General features: G+C 35.5%; 1 protein-coding gene and 1 long non-coding RNA gene across 2 annotated transcripts in view; one reads left to right on the top strand and one right to left on the bottom strand.

Annotated features, from left to right (window-relative positions):
- LOC123880728 (protein tiptop-like) overlaps window positions 1-21,560 on the top strand; it is a 381,041-nt gene that overhangs the window by 9,288 nt on the left and 350,193 nt on the right. The gene's annotated exons all lie outside the window — the stretch shown is intronic.
- On the bottom strand, window positions 163-18,312 carry LOC123880780. Its single transcript, XR_006799342.1, has 4 exons — window positions 18,021-18,312; window positions 15,225-15,228; window positions 3,676-3,679; window positions 163-176 (listed from the first exon to the last, which is right to left on the bottom strand). It is a non-coding gene; the product is annotated as an uncharacterized LOC123880780 (long non-coding RNA).

Raw genomic sequence — 21,560 nt, 5'->3', positions numbered from 1 at the left:
TACCAAATTACAGCTAAATTCATTGTAAGGTCCTTAAATTTTTAATTTTTAACCTAACATAACTATCAAATCAATGTTAAATGCAGAGTTTCACATTACTAATTTAATCTAAGCTAAGAAACTGCGTCGAGGTGTGACGACAGAATCTCTCAATACAGCAGGTATTCGGTCTTAGACTAGAATTGGACCATTTCATAGATAGCATGAGAAAAATCAGGTGAAAAGCCTTTTCAGAAATGTAACACTTGCTATCTTGCTTAAAGTAACCTGTGACTGAAACCTAACCTGTGAGGAAAAGACTCCCTGCGACTCGTTTGGTGTCATCTGTCCATCTAAAAATCAATTACATATTGTAATTGAACTTCAATTAATCGGGTTTGCTGTACGTATCCCTAACAACCTAATAAAATAACGTACTAATACAGTACGTATGCAATAGTATTATGGCCACAGAAAGGACTCATTGTTGTAATTTAATCTATTTCTTATCCATACTTAATATTATAAATGCGAAAGTGTGTCTGGCTGTCTGTCTGTCTGCCTGCTACGTTTTCACGGCCCAACCGCTGAACCGATTTTAATGAAATTTGGTACAGACTTGGGATACATCCCGGGGAAGGACATAGGCTACTTTTTATCCCGGAAAATCTAAGAGTTCCTACGGGACTAAAAAAACCGAAATCCTCGCGGGCAAAGCCGCGGGCATCCTCTAGTTATTCTATAAGCTTAGGATTAATTTGTTAATACATAACTTATGAAACATAATCCAATGGATATTTTGGACGCGACTTTGATCTCGATAAATCGTAAATTCGATAGTGTTTGTTGAATCGAATCCTCGCGTCCAAACTTCAAACTATTTGTTTTGTATCAATCGCGGGCCAAATGTTTCATACGATTTCGCTAGTTAGTTTTGACTGAGCCAGTCGATGGGACAATAATGCTGTCTTCACTCGGCCCATGTGTGGGCCAAATTAGATCAATGTGCGGACGCCGCGATCCTTGGGGATTTGTATGGGAAGACGTCGCGGCCTGTGTAACGGATGTACCTGATAACGTTCGATAATAAAACTCGTAAAAGCATTTTGTACGCCTACGTCTTAACCACTAGTATTCATCTAGTAAACACTAGTATTCATCTAATAACCATTAGTATTCATCTAATAACCACTAGTATTCATCTAATTACCACTAGTATTCATCTAATAACCACTAGTATTCATCTAATAACCACTAGTACTCATCTAATAACCACTAGTATTCATCTAACAACCACTAGCATTCATCTAATAACCACTAGTATTCATCTAATAATCTAATAGCTAATGGCATTCAATTGTATTTAATTATGTATTTAATTGTATTGGGTTGTTGGGTTGCCTTGAAGAGATCACTATAGTGATAAGGTCGCCCTTTGTTTTTACGACTATCCTGTATTTTATTCTTTGTCATAGTTTAAAGCAAAAAGATGTTTAAATAAATAAATAGTATTCATCTATTAGATGAACACTAGTGGTTAAGACATATGCCTCCTTAAGGAGGTCGGAGGTTCGATCCCGGGCACGCAACTCTAACTTATTATCATGTATTTCAACCTATGGGTTTCACTTCCAAGAGTACCTACTTAATAGAAATTCTGTAGGTTATCAAACATTTTACAGATATACAAACACAAACAAACAACAGCGTCATATTCTCAATAACGCAACGCACGCGGCATCTTTACAAGTCATTAGACAACCCCCCACCCCCCGGGCCCCCCCGGCGCCCGCTTGTAATTAACCGGGGGCCATAAATTGACCCTAACTGTCATATCATATTGATTTAGCCGCAGCGTGCCTTCAGCTGCGATGCGGGAACGAAAAATGGTGCCTTTTTAATTTACGCCAGAAAAATGTTGTTTTGGCGTTTCTTGAAGATGATAAAAAAATTGGGTAAAACAAATGAAAGTGGGAGATTAGGTTTGGAAATATTTGTAGATACATGCGCCTGCTTCTATAGTTCTAGCTAGTTTATAGTTTCCATAAAAAAATTCAAAAATAAAATAAAAACCAACCGAAATTCCTATTGTTCGTGACTCCACATTGGCACCGACTCCAAAAAATGTTACTAGGTATAGACTCTTGTTCATACATAACATATTTAATAATAAGTTAAAGTAAATTATTTTTTACTTTTTAATGTTGGTTATTGAAGTCAGTTTTTTTAAACCATTCACATTTACAATTTTTAGTGGCCACACAATCGCGAGCAATTTACTCTCATCCATTGAAGAGTTATCCATCTCCGAAGGTGTTCATCAGATTTTCACCTTTATATGGGACCACCTGGGAAATACAGCCTACAAAAAAGAATTTTCCAAATCGGTTCAGGCGTCTTCGATTAATCGGGGAGCATACATAAAAAAATATATTCCAACGAATTGAGAACCTCCTCCTTTTTTGAAGTCGGTTAGTAAGTAAAGGTCAACTTATAACTAAAGCTAATAAGCTAAAGAGATATTTAGTAAGCTAAAGCTGGGTATGGCATTGAATTTTCGCGAGAGTAGTGTATAACGATCTGGAACGAGCCGGTCGAATCGCCTGACGTCACCCGTCAATCAATCATCGTATTAATCAAGCCAATAATTGACATTTGCGAGTTCAAATACCTAGCGGGTGACCTTGGAATATCGCGCGAAGGTCAAAGACGAATACAGATCGATTCTAAAACCTGGGAATATTAGTATTTTATCTAGACCGCAGTCAATTGTTGTAGAATTTAGTTTTCCCACGTTTTTCTTAGCTAAGTACTTAAAAGATAAACAAATCGTAGAAACCTTCTCGGAGAAATGCGTAAGCGACAGGATTTACCTGGCGCTTTAGATCTTCTGGAGTTAGGGGTTTTCACGCATATAATGATTATTTATTATTGATAAGTGATAACATAGCTTGTGGTAACGGTAACGTATAGCGAGGAGTAACTTGTTTACCTTTCAAGTCAGTTAAAGAAAAAAAGGTTTATAAAATTTATTATATATATTATATTTATAAATTAATGCATTGCGCCTATTGTTATTTTGTAGAGTGCACTAAAAGTAATCTTTAAATTTAAAATTCATTTTGCGTCCTTTTTTTAGCAATAATAAAAAAAAAAGATGCAGATAAGTATTCTAAATTAAGTTAAGAGAAAAGATCAGAATCGACGGACGCCAGTTATCTCGTTCGTTTAATTTAATAATTTAGTTAAAGTATCTGAAATATATATTTCTCTGTTTGATAAATCTATAGCTTTTTAAAAATACATAATATTACAGTTCAGCAGCTAGATAATAATATAATGTATACAATTTAACTTCGTTCCCGCGTCCGTTGTGGCATCGATCTGTTTTGCCTGTCCCGCGCTGTCAGGTGTCCATCACAGTCCATCAACTGTCTCCGCGCAAATTGAATTGTGTTTATTTTTGTACATCACTTGTATTTGCTATATTTTGCCGAATTAGTCAGTAGACATAGCGAGTAAATATAACTATTTTGTGATATTTTGCCGAATTTTAGTAAATAGTAAGAGTAGAGTTAATCAACTATCTTACAGTCCGTTGCGGCATCGATCTGTTTTACCTGTCCCGCGCTGTCAGGTGTCTATCACAGTCCATCAACTGTCTCCGCGCAAATTGAATTGTGTTCATTTTTCTACATCGCTTGTATTTGCCATATTATTTTGCCGAATCATAAAGTAGATATAGCGAGTCAATATAACTATTTTGTGATATTTTGCCGAATTTTAGTAAATAGTAAGGGTAGAGTTAATCAACTATGTTACAGTCCATTGCGGCATCGATCTGTTTTGCGTGTCCCGCGCTGTCAGGTGTCTATCACAGTCCATCAACTGTCTTCGCGCAAATTGAATTGTGTTTATTTTCGTACTTCACTTATATTTGCTATATTTTGCCGAATTAGTCAGTACACCTAGTCAACTATGTTACCCTCCATCCCAGCATCGATCTATTTTGCCTGGCCCGCGCTGTCAGTTGTCTATCACAGTGATCACAGTCCATCAACTGTCGCCGCGCAAATTCAGCGTTCCGTGGTTTTAAAAAAATCTGATAAAAGATGGCGGCTTCAAATCCTTTTTTGTGTAAAAAATGAAAGGTTTAATCTAGATTTAGACTAACTACTTGGTAGGTACTGCAAATTTTTAAAATCCTAAATATATAATAAAAGATGACCTCAATTCAGCTGTTCTGTTGGGCGGCCATATTAAAATATGAATGTATGTAACATTCGCGTTACAAGTCGCGCCTCAAGAAGTTATGGTAGAGACATTATTAAGTAGGTATGCTCTGTGGTACCAATCTATCCCTAAACCCCTAAAAGGAAGGTATTGGGCAAACCCTTATTCATGGGACACCAAACCCCATTACCTCACATTACATCACCAGGAGGACTACATAACTCCATCCGATGTTATCAATATCCTTATAAGAGATTGATTAAACTGATTTCTCGTTATAATTTTAATATCACTTCAATACTGTATTAACTTCACATGCAATTGAATTTAAACCTTATTGTCTTTTAGTTAGAGTTTATTTTGGAAGTGTGAGTTTAAGTTGTGCAATATAAAATATGCAGTGTAATTATATCGAATCTGCCTGCTTGTCCGTCAGTATGTCAATCAAAGGCGACGCGGTAGTGATGCGGATCGATTGGTACACACGGCCACATATAAATCTATCTGTAATATTAACTCTAGCCCTTATAGGAGTGGAAATAAGGGCGATTATTTAATATTGGAAGTTAGATGTGTTGTCCACTATACTTAACGGTGGACTTGGATCTTTTATCAAGGTTTAAGTGATATTTTAAGATTTTTTTGGGTTTTTAGTTGCCATGGCGCCTAAATAAGGTTTAAGTATGAACTTAGGTACTTTTTAACCCCCGACCCAAAAAGAGGTGTGTTATAAGTTTGACGTGTGTATCTGTGTATCTGTCTGTGGCATCGTAGCTCCTAAACTAATGAACCGATTTTAATTTAGTTTTTTTTGTTTGAAAGTTGGCTTGATTGAGAGTGTTCTTAGCTATAATCCAAGAAAATCGGTTCAGCCGTTTGAAAGTTATCAGCTCTTTTCTAGTTACTGTAACCTTCACTTGTCGGGGGTGTTATAAATTTACACTTGGCCCCCTTAACACCCCTCTTTTTGGGTCGGGGGTTAAAAATATCACAAATATACGGCAACACGAAATTTTAACACTTGATACTTAAATGGTTTGTTGCTACAATAATTTGATCAGAGACAGTCACGAATTCAATACCTACTTATTCCTATTTACAAATAAGGACATGTATCTACTTATAACATGTAGATTCAACACACATGAGCTACTTTTTCAGCAATTTAAATATGCAGCTGTCTTCCTAGCTGGCAAAGTGCGTACCAACGTTTAATTTAATTTAAAACAAAGTGATCCTATAAGGGTTCCGTTTTCCCTTTTGAGTTACGGAACCCTAAAAATGTTTTATATTAACTAAAACTTCAAAACAATGATAACACATACAAAATACATGGATCTGAGTCATGATCGCTAACTACGTACAGGCTTCATAAGACAGCTCAGACTTTAGTGTCATTCAGTGGGAGACGGAGAAAGCTATGCTAGGAGTTTCTACGAGATTAAAGCAGAAATGAGGATATTCTTAGGAGAACCAGAGTAACCGACATAGCTAATCGAGTTGTGAAGCTGGTGTCAACGCATGCACATAGTTCGAACCGGCAGACGTTGGGGTCCCAAGATGCTAGAATGGTGGCCTTGCACTAGAAAGTACAGCGTTGGACCTTTAGGTAGATAGATGATATATTATATCAAACAAGTCACAGGGAGCCGCTGAATTCAGGCGGCGCCAAACCTTGGCGAGGTAAAGTCGCTATAAGAGACCTAATAGTAATGTCGATGATGATCATTCGTTAAATGTTTGATTGCAGCACTTCACTTATTTGTCTGCAAATACAACAATAGTCTACTACTACTACTAGATACTACTACTACTAGGTAGGTAGGTGCCAATTATTATGTTAAAAAATATTTTTTTAGACTCATACTTGCAGCAAGATTGACAGCAATTTTGTAGCCCGTGTACTCAATTTAGAGGGAACAACGGCTATATTTGCTAATATTCACTCTCATGTCACGTTTACAACTATGTTTCACCTATAATGTCGTGTCGGTGTTACCTTCTAGGACTTTGGACTCGTTGGAAGACTTTTACAGCGCACGATACGATATCGCACCGTTATTTTGTTCGATATAATAATACGTTTTACCTATATTTCATCATCCTATCATTTATTTATGTTATGAACACGTTCATTCATATCTTAGCTATACCTAATATTCCAACTTCTTACTAAATAATATTTTGTCACAGAGGCCTTCATACATCTTAATTATATAAAATTATAATAATTTGTACACTAATGACTTTAAGTTGTGAAAATAGGTATGAAAATTAGATAATTTATAAATTTTAAATGCATTTATAAAATAATGCCTACTGATTGAATTTAATTATTTCAATAAAATATTACAAATAGGCATAATATTATGTGGGTTGTAAAATTTGTGAATTGATTTGCATGGTATGTTTTATTTAATACATTTGAATAAACATTATGTTCAAATTTATTACGTTGATTTATTTTGTAGTCTGTATTTAAATAAATAATATAGTCTAATAAATATAATCGCTTATTTGCTGTGCCTGTTTTAGAGAGCAGATTATGAAGTTTGTAACCTTTCCAATACTTACCTCATAATTTATAGGATACTTAGCTGTAATTATTTAAAAAAGGTGTATTTTTATATTTCTACTACCTATTTCAACTTCTTTAAATTTATAATAATTGAAAGAATATTTAGAGCAGTGATTTAAATCAAACTACATTACAAATACATATTGTATTGTCTATCTTCTCAGCTTATAAGTTTTTTATTTAAACCAATCACAAAATATCGTTAGTAGTAAAAATGGTTACATTGCATTAGTATTTACTATTGTCAATTTTGTTTTATGGCTTATCGACATCATCGGTGCGGAATAATTGCATTGCTGACCTTTAGTCGCTATGCAAATCCTTCGTTGGGCCTTGACGAACACGGTGAGAATTTCAATAAGACTCCAATGAGACCTTTACAACGGACAGTGTGCAGAATGCCCATCTGTCTGATTAGGTCTGAATCGTGACTCTTTTCGCGTGCACCTGACCTGTCAAGACCCCATTATCGTGTCACATTGACAGACGTCAAAACAGACGATAGGTAGGTAAGGGAACTTTAGGAAATAATGGCAAGATAGTATAAAAATATGGTTAAACATTGGTCAAAAACGGTTTGTTTTGTTTTTTTTTTTTAAATTTACCAATTTGTATAACTCGGTCGCGTAAGTTTGCAACTCGCTGGAATGCGGCGCTTCTCCCACTTCCCCGCTCACCTCCCCGTGGTCGTCGTGTCGCGTCAGTACGGTTCGCATACCGTACTTAAGCGTCAGTGTGACGTCATTGACGCGAGGTGCAAACTTAGCTTGACCGAGTATTAATTTGTATGCTGCTGTTCACTTGTAACTATAATACACCATTATCACATTTTTTTTTTTATTTCGAACAAAACAGCGTCCAAATATTGTTAACGATAATGATTAATGAGTAAACGAGATACGTACGTAACTTTAGATAAATCTTTTATGCGTATTCAAACTACCAATACGTCCACTCAGGATAACTATTCAAAAACGAAATATTAAATTATTATCTATTGAATTTCGGAGGTATTCAACTATTCACTATTCACGTCAAAGCGATTCGCTCCCGTCCAGCCGTCAAAACACCACGACTGGGAATTTTGAATTTTGAAACTGCGCGACCGACAGCGAAATTAACTATTTTCGATGAACGCCACAATTTCAGGCTACGCGTATACAGCCGCGGCCCTTACTACTGACACCAGGTTAGTTAGGGGTGTGGTGACAATTTGCAAGTGTTTTCTGCTTCACAAAGATTCCGCGTATGATTTTTGCTTTCTAGTTTTATCGACTAAAGAAAACTACCTATAGTTATTACATCAAAAAAAAAAATAAAAAAAACAAAAAAAAAAATAGTCAGATATATCTAATATCTGACTATTTTTTTTTTGTTTTTGCTAGGTGGAAATAATAACAACTACATTATATTAGCAGATTTTACTAGCGTTGCGTTAAAATTATCATTACTAGTTTTTGGTTTAACCCACGTAGATTTCGGGTCAAGTGTATCTTGAGTCAGATTAGTGTTAGACATTAGTTGGACTGCGGGAGTTATTTCAGTCAGTCTAGTTATTTTATAACAAAGAACCTCCTTCTCCTCCTCTCCTTATATTTGGCATCCTGAAAATCAAAAAAAAAATGTTTTTTAACTTTTAAAAGAAGAAGAAAGGGGAAGAAATAAATAACTAAATGTAGGAGTGAAACAAAATTGGTCAGTGCATCTCAATGTACTTAGTGCCTATATAATAATATAATATAATTTAATTCACTTGCATTACTTGCTTTAGCGGTCAAAGAAAACATCGTGAGGAAACCTACACGCCTGAGAGTTCTCCAGAGATTCTCCATAATGTTCTCAAAGGTGTGTGGAGCCTGCCAATCCACGCTTGGTCTGCGTGGAAGACTATAGCCAAAATCCTTTCCATTTTGAGAGGAGATCCGTACGTATGTACCCAGGCTGGCTACAGGTTGATCATGATGATGAATCCACGTATTCCCTACAGTCTTAAGAAATTACAAAATTAGTCAGTGCCTGTAAATCTAGTATTTATCGACAAGACCCCACGGTAGGGGTTCAGCTGGTCTTGTCGGCGTTTCACAAAACAATATCTGCCGTCAATCAGCTCACCCAACATGGCGGCCAATCGGCCATCTACGCAATTTGCTCGCCAACAGTTTACCGCACATCCTATTCATTCTCACTAAATAATCACATTGGTTATACTATTTGTACTTATTACCTACTCTATCTGTAATACATATTATGAAGCGACTTTTTCGGCTATTAGAAGCCTAAGAAAGTCTATTTGAATAAAAATCTATTCTATTCTATTCAATTCTATTAATGAGTCGTCATCGTCATAAACCGGTACACATCCATTGCTGCATGCAACCACTAATCGCTGATGACGTTGGCTGGCTGGCAGACAACTATTAAGAAAACCTTTACACAGCTGCCAGTTGGAACAAACAAATCAAATTTGGAACGATTCGAAATCTTGCAGCTCTCGTAGACCTCCTAGAGCCTCATTCTCACCTCTCGGTGAGAATGAGGCTCCTCATCAACCACTGTCGAGCGACTTGCTCGTCTCATTACGTTCCGCACCAGAACAAGACGATATACCTCATCTGGTCGAACCATTGTTGTAAATACAGTATAAATATTGTTATTACCTTGTGAATATAAATGTACATAAATGTGAACGGTGTTTTATTGGAGTCCTAACCACGCTGCAACACTTTCACACGCGACGGAATTGTACTCCCTGCGACTCGTTTTGATATCGTCTGACCACCTTGTGGGAGGTGCGCTGCGCTTTCCGGTGTGAGGTCGCCATTGTAGGACATTGTAGTTTCAACGATTACTTTTTACTAATCTTCTCTTCTACTCTGAGCTGCTAAGGTGTATTTTTGCTGTTGAGGTAATTTAGATTTTTTCTAGGATGAAAAATCCAAACACGTTACTTTAAATTAAAATCTAGGGTACATAATTCAGCGAGCTGCATTTTTTTCAATTCAGCTCGTAATAAACAACGTAATAGAGTGGCTAGCTAATAAAACAAGCTAATCCGGTATATTGGCAGGTCGTGTCGTACTCCATTAACTTTTTGACTGACTGGAGCCGTTCCTGATTGACTGATGCAATTAATTGGAACGACGCTTAAAACGGTTAGTTTTATGTAATACTTAGCTACCTACTGACGGAATATTGTAAAACGATTTGAGCATTCATGAAATTTCTTTCTTGTTTCTTTTCTGTAACTTAGCAGCAGCAAGTAGTAAGTACATTATGTATCATCATCATCATCGTCAACCGAAAGACCTCCACAGTTGAACATAGGTCTCTTGTAAGGATTTCCACACGGCACTGTCTTGCGCCGCCGCTATCCAGCGGCTTCCTGGGACTCGTTTGATATTGTCTGTCTACCTAGTGGGCGGCCTTCCAGCGCTGCGCTTTCTGGTGCGAAGTCGTCATTCCAACGTGTGTTTTCGAATTATGTGCCTTGCCCATTGCCACTTTAGCTTCGCAACCCGTTTAGTTATGTCGATTACTCTGATTCCCCTACGGATCTCCTCAGATCTACTTTGATCATGTAGAGAAAGTCCAAGCATAGCTCTTATGAGACCGATGTAAGTATTTTATGGTATAGGCCCATAGTTTAAAATGCTAGCTAGACTAGCGCTTGGCTGCAATCAGACCTGCTGGCAAGTGATGACGCTGTCTAAGATGGAGCGCGCTTGCCTAGAAGATGCCTATTGACTTGGAAGTACCCATATTAAAATTGGAGGGAAAATTGATGCTGAGAGTAATAAACAATAAAATTATCGGCCATAATTTCTACGTGGCCCGTACCAGGAAGCTGGTCGTAGATTGCTGCGCGGGCGCATCACCCGTTGCTGTTCTCGCATCGTATCGTAAACTATACGCATTAATAACACGCGGGCGATGCATTTATCGTCATCTTGCGACGTTTGGCTCAATGAAAGGCCTCTACTTCCGCATCACTTTGGCATATCGGGCTTTTAGATAAATTACGCCACTGTATCTACGGAACTTTGTTTGAATAAAGTTAGGTACTTGAACCCTACGTAACTACCCTTCTCTACCTGTTGCCAGAATGGAAAACCAACTTATAATATAGTGCCGCTATGAAAAACGGAGACATAAAATAAAACTATTTTTTATGTTTTGTTTTTTACTAGATGATGCCCGTGACTTCGTCCGCGTGTGGGAACTCTTTGATTTTCCGCAGTAAAAAGTGGCCTATGTCCAGGACACAAACTATGGCAGTAACAAACGTCAAAATCGGTCAAATGAATATGTCTCTCTCTAGATATTAGAATACAATTTTAATTAAATTCAGTGCGTTCTGCTAAAACCACAGTAGGTAGGTAGTCAAATCTATCTATTTAAAAAAAAAATTGGTTGTCTGTAAAGTCGGTTTACTGACAATAGTTGAACGTGACAACAAAGGCCGATTGCGCTTCTTTGTCGCTCGTTCCGCGCTCTCGCTTGCACTTCAAGCCTTACATGGAACGCCTCAGAGCGAGGTAACGCCGCATGAGTCATGTTTTTTCGTGCGTGCAGCCGGCTCTATCGAATTATAAGACGTTGTCACGTCAATATTATTAAATCTTTAGTGAACACTTTTTACATTTAAATGATCGATATCGTGACGTATAAGGTAGACTAAGTAGGTGTAATATACCTGCTATACATACGTCGTCGCATGAAATGGTGTTTACCAATGACACCGGCTTAAAATTTGTACACGTATTATTACGACGCTCTTCATTAATTTTTATAGTTTTCGTCTCTTGACAACCTCTTTGTTTAGTTATATCTGTAAACATTAGCCTCAAGAGGTAATTGGTTTTATTAGTTCAGGTTGGGAAAATGGTCTTTTTCAAGTTGGCAAAGTCATCGTCAAGCGATTAGCATTCCATTACGTTGACGCGTCAATACCACGGAACTCCAAATAAGTAACAGAAATGGTATAATATATTGTCTTTACTTTAACATGGATACCCTGTGTTGTAAATTTTGAGCAACTCGCCGAAATAAACACAACAATATTTAGAAAAATAATTTCTACATTCGAAATGTAGGCGACAAATGAGAATCTTACGTTTTTTAACGCCTTATACTTAGGTATTCAGATTTCGGTGGTTAAAACATTAGCTTAAGGGGGTTTTTCACAGCATTGTCACTTACCATCAAGTTGGTATCACGCACTCACGTCAAGCTTTAAACCTGTCAACGATAAAAAAATCAGAACATGAATTTTACATTTTACGACGACACCTGTAATCTTCATTAATTTTATAATCCTCATTATGGTTTGAAGATCTCGAAGATCGAATCGTCACAGGGCACTACCGTTTATGTTTTTTCGAAAAACATTTCCTTGATAACGACCTTTCAACCGTTCATAATGTGGAGCCTTTTATTGATTTTGTTTTGAATGTTTTGGTCATAAAAACGTTATTATTAGTCTAAACAAGATTTGAAGATTTTTTTAAACAACTTAAATGTAAGTAGGTACTTTTGGTTTGCACAACTGAATGTTTTTGGTTCTTTTAATGGAAAAGTAGGTAGCGGTACCCAAGTAAGCAGGTTAATATTTTATAGATTTCAAGTAGAAAAGGAGTAAAATTTTACCTTTTTTTTAGTACTATACAGTGTAGAGTGTATACAGCATACTTAAAAAATATAATTAGGTATCTAAATTTTGTCAGAATTTGAGTGTTCGGACTCTCTTCCATTTAGGAAATTATAATAAAAAACTTCTTAATTCAGTTCATTTTTAGTTTAATACATTCGTAGATAGTAATTTTTTTTTAGTTAACAATAAATGAATGTCATTTACTTAAACATTTTAATTCGTCACTTTTCAAGACTACATTCAGTTTACAGTCGTATCGAAATCGTGTCGTAAGATAAAAATAGTCTGTTATTTGAACTGACCACACGTAGTTATGTAAATAACGATTTGTAAATAAACTAATCAAAAATAAATTAAACGATGATTTAGATCTCCATAGTTCGTTGTTTAACTTTGTTATTAGTTATGTTAATTTTTAGTGATCCGTAAACGAAAACAAAAACGGAACATTTACATTATCACCTTGGTATTTGTCTATCTGTTACAAACGTTTTACGATGAGTTGTAAAACTAGATACTTAGTACTTACTACTATACTAACCTGCCGACCTAGTGAGAGAAACAAGTTCAGACTTAAGAAAATAATAATTTACTCTTTATTAAATTTAGACAGAAAAATAGCCTACATTTTTCAGCTTCATATCCTGAAGTTCTCATGAATTTAGGTGGAAGTATCACATTCCACTTAAAATCTAAGGTATGTATGCACCAAAAGAACCGCCAATACTTGGAATTCGTTGCTCCGCCCCTTGATTAACCCCATGTTGTAATTTAGTGGGACTAGGAACCTATCATACTTCATACTAATATTATAGAGGTGAAAGTTTGTGTGTATGTGTGTGTGTATGTTTGTTACTCCTTCACGCAAAAACTACAGAACGGATTTGGCTGGAAATAGAGACAGGTAATATCTTGGATTAACACATTTATCCTGGAAAATCAAAGAGTTCATGGGATACTGAAAAACCAAAATCCACGCGGACGAAGTCGCGGGCATCCGCTAGTATTATCTATTCATGAATACTAAAAATCATAACTGATACTAAACCAAATCTAAATAAAAAAAGTTTTTTTCTTACGGAACACTGTCTATGTAAGAACTACTTTCACTTGTCCGGTTTCTTAATTATTAATTTTCCGTGATATTGGTATATTTTATTGGGTGCTTACAATCGGTGATAGCGAACGGTGTGCTAAGTGTTATGGGTTCGACGTCCGGTTAGGGCGATATCGAGTTACAATTAAATCTTACGATAATATTAATAAACATTGACTGTATCGGATCGTTATATTCTAGTAGTTTATTGCTAAGTCGATACCTGCATGCTTAGTATGAGTGTTTAGTACTCGCCAACGTTAATAGAATTCGACCGTCGAAAACATTAATGCTTGTATTGTATTTATGATTTATTAGTATAAATTCATTATAAATAGTCCTTTAAATGTAAAAAATATGTCTACTAGTGTTAACCGTTGTACTAAGATTAGCATAATTAGTTTTTATCCTATTGTGATGTACTTATCGTGTAAATAGAATGATAAAATATAAAGTTAGTAAGTTTGAAAAGGGCGTCTTCGCCTGCCAAACTATGTTATATATTTTAATTTTTTTTGTTTATCCTAGGTCACTGGAAATATTTTTAAACTGTGTATAATATTGTTCGATATTAATAAAGACTTTTTTAAACAGACAAAACTTTGACGCGAAAATATTTCGAGTTTTGACGCTCGAATGTTATCAACGTTGGTGAGACATAAAAACTCACACTAAGCACATTGATCAATGAAATTGATAGTGAAGTAGTAAAATAGTAACTATTAACAAATATGTAATAGATAAGTATATCGCGGTGTTCAGATTATGAATTGGCTGTTTAATCTAATCATCTTCATTTTCATCATTGAAGATGTCTCTCATCCATTTTAAAGTAGTAGATGCTTTTAACGATTCAAAAGTACTTGTAAAAGTTTAATTGAATAAAAATATTTTGAATTTGAATTAGAAAAGTTTTCACGGTGCAGTTTACAAGTTTTAACTGCAAGGCACTTTTAGCGTATGTAAAACTAAGCTAATACCAAAAGCAAACATTTAAAAGCATCCATACAAAGTAACCAGCCACTTTGTCCACCTGTGAGAGTAACAACAAAAGTACAGCTGTTCACCCCACCCCGCAAAACACCCAAGTCACAAACAAGGGTGGCGCGGTGACTCAGCGCATTCCTCGCGTCTGTACCTCGCTGTGTTCTACTCGACTAACTGTTATGTCACCCGCGGGTGACGAATACTTTAAATTACTAGCGGAATTCTTTTTAACCCCCGACCCAAAAAGAGGGGTTGAGAGTTTGACGTGTGTATCTGTGTATCAGTCTGTGGCATCGTAGCTCCTAAACTAATGAACCGATTTTAATTTAGTTTTTTTTGTTTGAAAGGTGGCTTGATCGAGAGTGTTCTTAGCTATAATCCAAGAAAATCGGTTCCGGAAAACCGTTTGAAAGTTATCAGCTCTTTTCTAGTTACTACTGTAGGTAACCTTCACTTGTCGTGGGTGTTATAAATTTTTAATTTACACTTGTTACTTTTAAAAGTTGTAGTTTACTGTTATTTATTTAACAGTGTAAGGTGTTACTGTACTTATTTGGAAATGTTACATTGTGGAAGCTTTCTATGCTCATCAATATCACCCAAATGCAGGAAAGTCCTGATTCACTCACTAATGAACTCACCGAACGTCCAGGACCGGATTTTTCAAGATTTTCAGGCGAATTCGCTTTTTTGGAGTTGACAACTCTTTTCTCCCCCAAGTCCAGTGAAATTAGAGAAAAAAACACATAGGAAGGTACTAAGGTCGTCAATTGCCAATCATTGGCAAACAACATTATTTGCTATACGCATCTGGTGTTATTTTTCGATATTATTTTTACATATACTTCTTATCCAAAAATTCCGGGAACTTTAACTTCCCGGGACAAAAATTTGGGCCTGGCAAACCTCCCCCAACCCCCGAAATCAATTTCTGGCTACAGCCGCAGATGCAGGAAAATCAAGCACTCGCCCTCAGCGCAATGTTGTGCCTGTTTCTCATCCAATATCCAAGATCTTGATGTTGGACTCAATTTTTCTGGTCTATCACAAAACATCTGTTGAGTAGCAATATTCCTTCAAAGCAAAGTCCCGCGTCACTTCCATCAATAGCCGTCTAAGTGCGATCCTCCATACATCAGCCGACATCACCCATTTTCCGCTCCTCGCCCTTTCTGTGCCAAACAACATCATTTGTTATACGCATTGAATGTTATTTTTTTCGCGTTTGATGAAAGCTCGTGTTAATAAAATCGCACTTCATCCCTTTTTGTCGATCACCGTCACTTAGCTGCGCTGTTTGATACGCTGGGGTGGCGAGGCTTTTGGTGGAATTTTCAGGACTTAAATTTTATTTTTGTCTGACTCGCTCGACGGCCTGTATGTACCACAGGATGGGTTGTTCCGAACAAAAATATTTACGGGCTGCAACTCGTTTTTGCTTGCAACTTGTTATCCAGTATTATACTAATATTTCGGCAGCGTCATTAAACATGATTTTTTTTTTAAATAACCCTTGTGTTTTACTAGCAAAATTAGTAGGTACAATTCACTTAAAAGTTTCTATCATTGCACAATGTTGAATAATTAAAATGAAAATAAGTATGTTGTGTCCGAAATGCAAATGATATGCTTATTTCGTTACCAAGTAATTAAGAGATTAATGTTTATGGAAAAATTTTGGTACAAAATTTTGATTTCAAAGAAGATTTTTACATTTTTTCATGATAACTAAAATTTATGAAACATTCAAGATCGAGGATAATTGCCCGAGATATTGTAGTATTTATAATGATAGAACTTATTATTTATCTACTGTCGATAGTATCTTATTCTACCATTAATCGAAAATCGAAATTCTATTAATTTGAAAAGAGCAATCGCCGAGTTGCTTGCTGGTTCTTCTCAGCAAGAAGGGCATTCCGATCCAGTGGTATCTTACTTGACGATTCATTAGCATTTGGAAAAAAAACTTATCCCTAATTATGAATAACTAGAAATAAATCTGTAGCTGATTGAGTATTGGCCAAGAATTTCACCAGCCTAATCCATCATATTTTTTTTGAGGAAATGTACCAAGGTCATTGATTACAAATTATAATAATGTTATCTCAAGGAAGTGTCCACGTTGCTGTAACCTTTTTAACTCGACGTGTCAATTAAATCTCAGTTACATAACGCGGAGCTATGTTAATACAAGAGATTATAATCTCCGTTGCAAAGTTCAAAAGGCAAACATTATAAATCAATCAAGCAGATATAAGATCATCACGTTCACGACATTAATTAACGATACACGTTTATGGTTATGCAGAGTATCAAGTGTTTTTATGATAATCAATAAAATATCAATTAACATAGCAATGCGATCGCCTATATTATTACCTAAGTATGTGTAATATGTAGGTTGCTTACGCGTTGAATTTGAACAAAAGGCGATACAAAATTATTTAGGTTAGATTAAGAAATATCTGTAAGACAATAGCTTATAAGATTTTATTATAATTAATATTAGTTCATAAAGGAGTCGATCATAAGCCTCCACCAATTAAAGACGTCACCTACAACGCTCTCCATCATTTAAAACCACCAATAGTTTTAATATTTCATGGCGACCCTGCCAGTCGGTGCGTGCCTAAACTAAGTGCGCGCACCGGCTGGGCACCGATGAAGATGAAGACCACACGATTTTCAAGAAGATAGTAAAGACTGCATACTCAAAAAGGAAAAAGTATAATAAGAAGGAAAATAATCAAGAAAAAAAAACCAAGAAAATATCAACCAAGAAGGAAAAAATATATCAAGAAAGAAGCATAAACACATTAATTTTCAAAGGATCAAGAGTCAAGACCCAGCTAATAAGTATAGCGAAAAGAAGAAAATCATAAAATCAATATCAAATTTAAAAATCAAGAAGCACAAAAAAGTCAAGAAAGAAGTCAATTCAATTAAATTAAATTAATCCTAATGAGCAACAAAACTTCTCAAGCTTCATTCATCGGCCCAGCATCGTCGTGCGTCCAGGGTTATCCCGGCCACAACTAGGAGGTGTCCAGGGTATTCCCGGCCCAGTTCGAGGAGTCCAGGGTTTTCCCGGCCCACCAAGAAGCAAGAAGAGGCGCGGACTCCAGACCTCCGGACCTGATGTCAGAACTCAAAAATCACTCCTGTCGAAGACGGACCACGGCGACGAATAATAATGAAATGAATAGCTAACAGTTAAAGTAAGTGCAATTTATCTCTCGTAATGGGCATTAGGTAAAGGTAGAATAAATACTTAGTAGATACTGTAATTTTTTTTTCTTGTTTATATAATAATTTAGTTTTATACGCAATACTATAGGAAAGTAATAAATTTTTTAAGATAAGTAATGCTTGCTCCACTATCTATTAATAAGTTCAACTTATGTGTAAGATTTATGTATTATAGTGCGTACGTTAGAATACTTTAATAAATAATGAATATTTTGCAAATATTCAGATTTAAAACCAGAGTTTACATAATAATTCACTGAATTATTACGGTGACATCGCGCGGTCAACGACACACGCGTACCCAAATATCATTGTATTGTTTTATGAGACAAAGGTTTTGCTTGAGATGCAATTTGTACATAGGTACAAGGAAATTAATATGAAGTTAGGAGAATTTTTATTTTCTTCATAGTGAAGTACGTATACGTTTTTCGTCTAGTTTCCTGATAGTTGTGACGATTAGAGATTTACCCGACTTTGACAAATTAGGACTCTGCAAACCCAAGGCTTGATCACCCTTCGGCTGTAGAAGTGCTACGTATACCTAATTGATATCACACTAATATTATAAAGGCGAAAGTTTGTATGTGTGTGTGTGTGTGTGTGTGTATGTGTGTGTGTGTGTGTGTGTGTGTATGTTTGTTACTCCTTCACGCAAAAACTACTGGATGGATTGGGCTGAAATTTAGAATGGAGATAGATTATACCCTGGATTAGCACATAGGCTACTTTTTATCCCGGAAAATCAAAGAGTTCCCACGGGATTTCAAAAAAACCTAAATCCACGCGGGCGAAGTCGCGGGCATCGGCTAGTTTTGAATAATGTTCAAATAGTTACTTCGGATTGAGACATATTGACGTAGGAAGGTGATTGTTATTTATTTATGAATTTGAACGCGATGTTTTGCGCATATTTTGTACCTCCTCATTCAACTATATATTTGTCTAGACTCTTGATCATTATCTACCGCGCTGGTGTTAGTGAAAGACCTAGAATCTTTATGAAAAGTTGAATGTTATTATTGAAGTACTTATTGAGAGAAATAAGTTTGATGAAGATTATGAGAGTTATGAAAAATGCTTGAAAGCATGTTATGTTAAATATTAATTAGGAGAGTACGCGCCGCGTTTCTTATTTGTTTATTTATTTATATTATGTGAAGAAGTAACTTGAACGGAAGATGAAGACTAGAAGAGATTTATTTTGATTAGACAGCTGTATACCTATGATGACGACTTGATAGATAAAAGAATATTTTGAAATAATAAAATCGATTACTGAAATCGATATCTTAGACATATCTAATACCTATGATGCTATTATTATGAGATTTTTCTGAGAGTTTGAGATTATTTTATTGTGATGAGATTTTTCGGAACTTAGTAAGAGTTCGCTAATTTACAAATCCTTGACATGACGTGTAAGCAATTACCAATTTTCTGTTAAAAGTATGCCCATACGAAATAAAGAATAAGATAAATTGCACTTCAGAACAATAAATCGCGAAAAAAAAATGTTTCCTAATGTAACTTTATTTTTTAATTATGGTTAGATTTTATTTTTTGTAATTGTATCAGCTTTTCTTCTTATTCAGAGTAGCACCTAACATTTTTTTTTCATTAAGAAGAGGGGTAAATGGGATACATTTTCAGGGGAGATGTAATATGTAGGTTGCTTACGCGTTGAATTTGAACAAAAGGCGATACAAAATTATTTAGGTTAGATTAAGAAATATCTGTAAGACAATAGCTTATAAGATTTTATTATAATTAATATTAGTTCATAAAGGAGTCGATCATAAGCCTTCGACGAATAAAGACGTCTACAACAACGTCGTCTCCATCATTTTATCAAGCAAAAAAGTTTAATATTTCATATGATGTTGCATCGTACGTACTGACAATAGTATAAATTGAGTTTAAAATTATAACTGCATCCAAACGGCTCTAGATTGTAATGTGAAATAAGAAAAAAAGATTGTGTTAATTTTAAAATAGGTTCTCAAACTCTATCTCAAAGACTTTCCGGTTAAACTAGAAATATTAAATTTGGCAGCTAGGTAGGTCTTATAGCACAAGTAAAGGCAAAAATCCGAAAACCGTGAATTTGTGGTTACGCCACAAAAAATATGTAAAATTTGTTCATGAACAAATAATTAGTTTTCTAAATCACATGTAGATGGCGTTATCCATCATTAACTTGCAGTTGACCGGGTTTTCTCGTCGTGCTTCTGCATTTTTTTAATTTCCTTATTTGCAGTAAAACTCGTGGTATCCCTAACGTTCAACAGGGTGCTCCAGATTCGCAAGTCACTGTCTACAGCAGCCCTTCAGAGCGCTATCATTGTTCGCGTTGACTCCACACTGGCACAGACAGACAAACATCTCCAGTCTTAAGTTTATTTACGCACGAAGTTGCTTTAAAATTTGCCCTAAAATAGAGATTTTTCAAGGGTCATAACTTTGAAAATAAATATAATTTGACTTTTATAATTTTATAAAGTAGAGATAAATCCATATATGGCTTAGTTACAGATGTAGGATAGCAAATAATTGAATAATAAGCGTAATGCGTTTTTATGGAGAAGTGCGTAAGGTCCACCTTAATTGCCCTATTTGAAGTAAAAGCGCCTGGTCTCCCTAACGTTCAACAGGGTGCTCCAGATTCGCAAGTCACTGTCGACAGCAGCCCTTCAGAGCGCTATCATTGTTCGCGTTGACTCCACACTGGCGCACACAGACAAACATCTCCAATCTTGACGGTTCGATTCGCTGTAATTAAATATTTCAATTGTCACGTATTGCACTTTCTTTGGATCTATCTTCTGTCTCACATTATTTCTGAAATATAACATAATAGGCTAAAACACCAAAATATATTTTGGAGACTGTTTCGTTCAAAAATTTCACAACTTTCCCGTGTAGAAAGGGAAGCCTTTCCGTGTTTTTGTTGTCTCACATTATTTTTGAAATATGACGTAAATTAGCCGAAATATCTATACTAATATTATAAAGAGGAAACCTTTGTATTTTTGAATTTTTGTATGTTTGTATTGAATAGGCTCAAAAACTACTGGACCGATTTCAAAATTTCTTTTACCATTACTTAAAGGGATTCTTCCGAATCCATATAGGCTATATTTTATCCCGGAACACCCGTGCGAAGCCGGGGCGGGTCGCCAGTTAAATATATTTTTCAAACTCTCACATTCTTGACAAGTATCCTTTACCTTTGTTTTAACCAGGCATGATCGACCAACGCAAGTGTACCATGAATGAAAAACCCTAATAATATTTCGGTCACTGTTGGGAAAGAGTAATAATATATTTCAGGTCCAAAATTAATTACGTATTTTGGAAATTGTTCCTCGTGAATATGAAGATACAAACGTCCTTGATAGAACAAATAAAACTTAAATATCGTATGTTACGAGTATGCATAAGTAAATTATTTTGTGGTATCACGATAAACTATATAAGTAATGTTATTTAAACAACAGTTAAGTAGGTGCCTAGATGATACTTAGGTACGGACTACGGACAGAGGTTCTTACGTTTTTTACTCCAATAATAATAATTAATAAAAAATTAAAGAACGGTTAATGCTTACATCTGATTACAATTCAATTTGATTAAACATTGATTCACCCATTCTTTTTTGCTCAATTAATAAAAATGATTGATTTACATTATGTGGTTTTCATCATGACAGGTGTTAAATGATATTTTATATTAAGTACATTATGTGTTTATTATAGATAGGTTTTCATTACTTTCACATCTCT

The sequence above is a fragment of the Maniola jurtina genome, chromosome 3 (assembly GCF_905333055.1).
Source record: "Maniola jurtina chromosome 3, ilManJurt1.1, whole genome shotgun sequence".
In the NCBI taxonomy this organism is placed as follows: domain Eukaryota; kingdom Metazoa; phylum Arthropoda; class Insecta; order Lepidoptera; family Nymphalidae; genus Maniola; species Maniola jurtina.
Note: the sequence above shows the minus strand (reverse complement) of the source record. Positions and strands in the feature narration are given on the sequence as shown.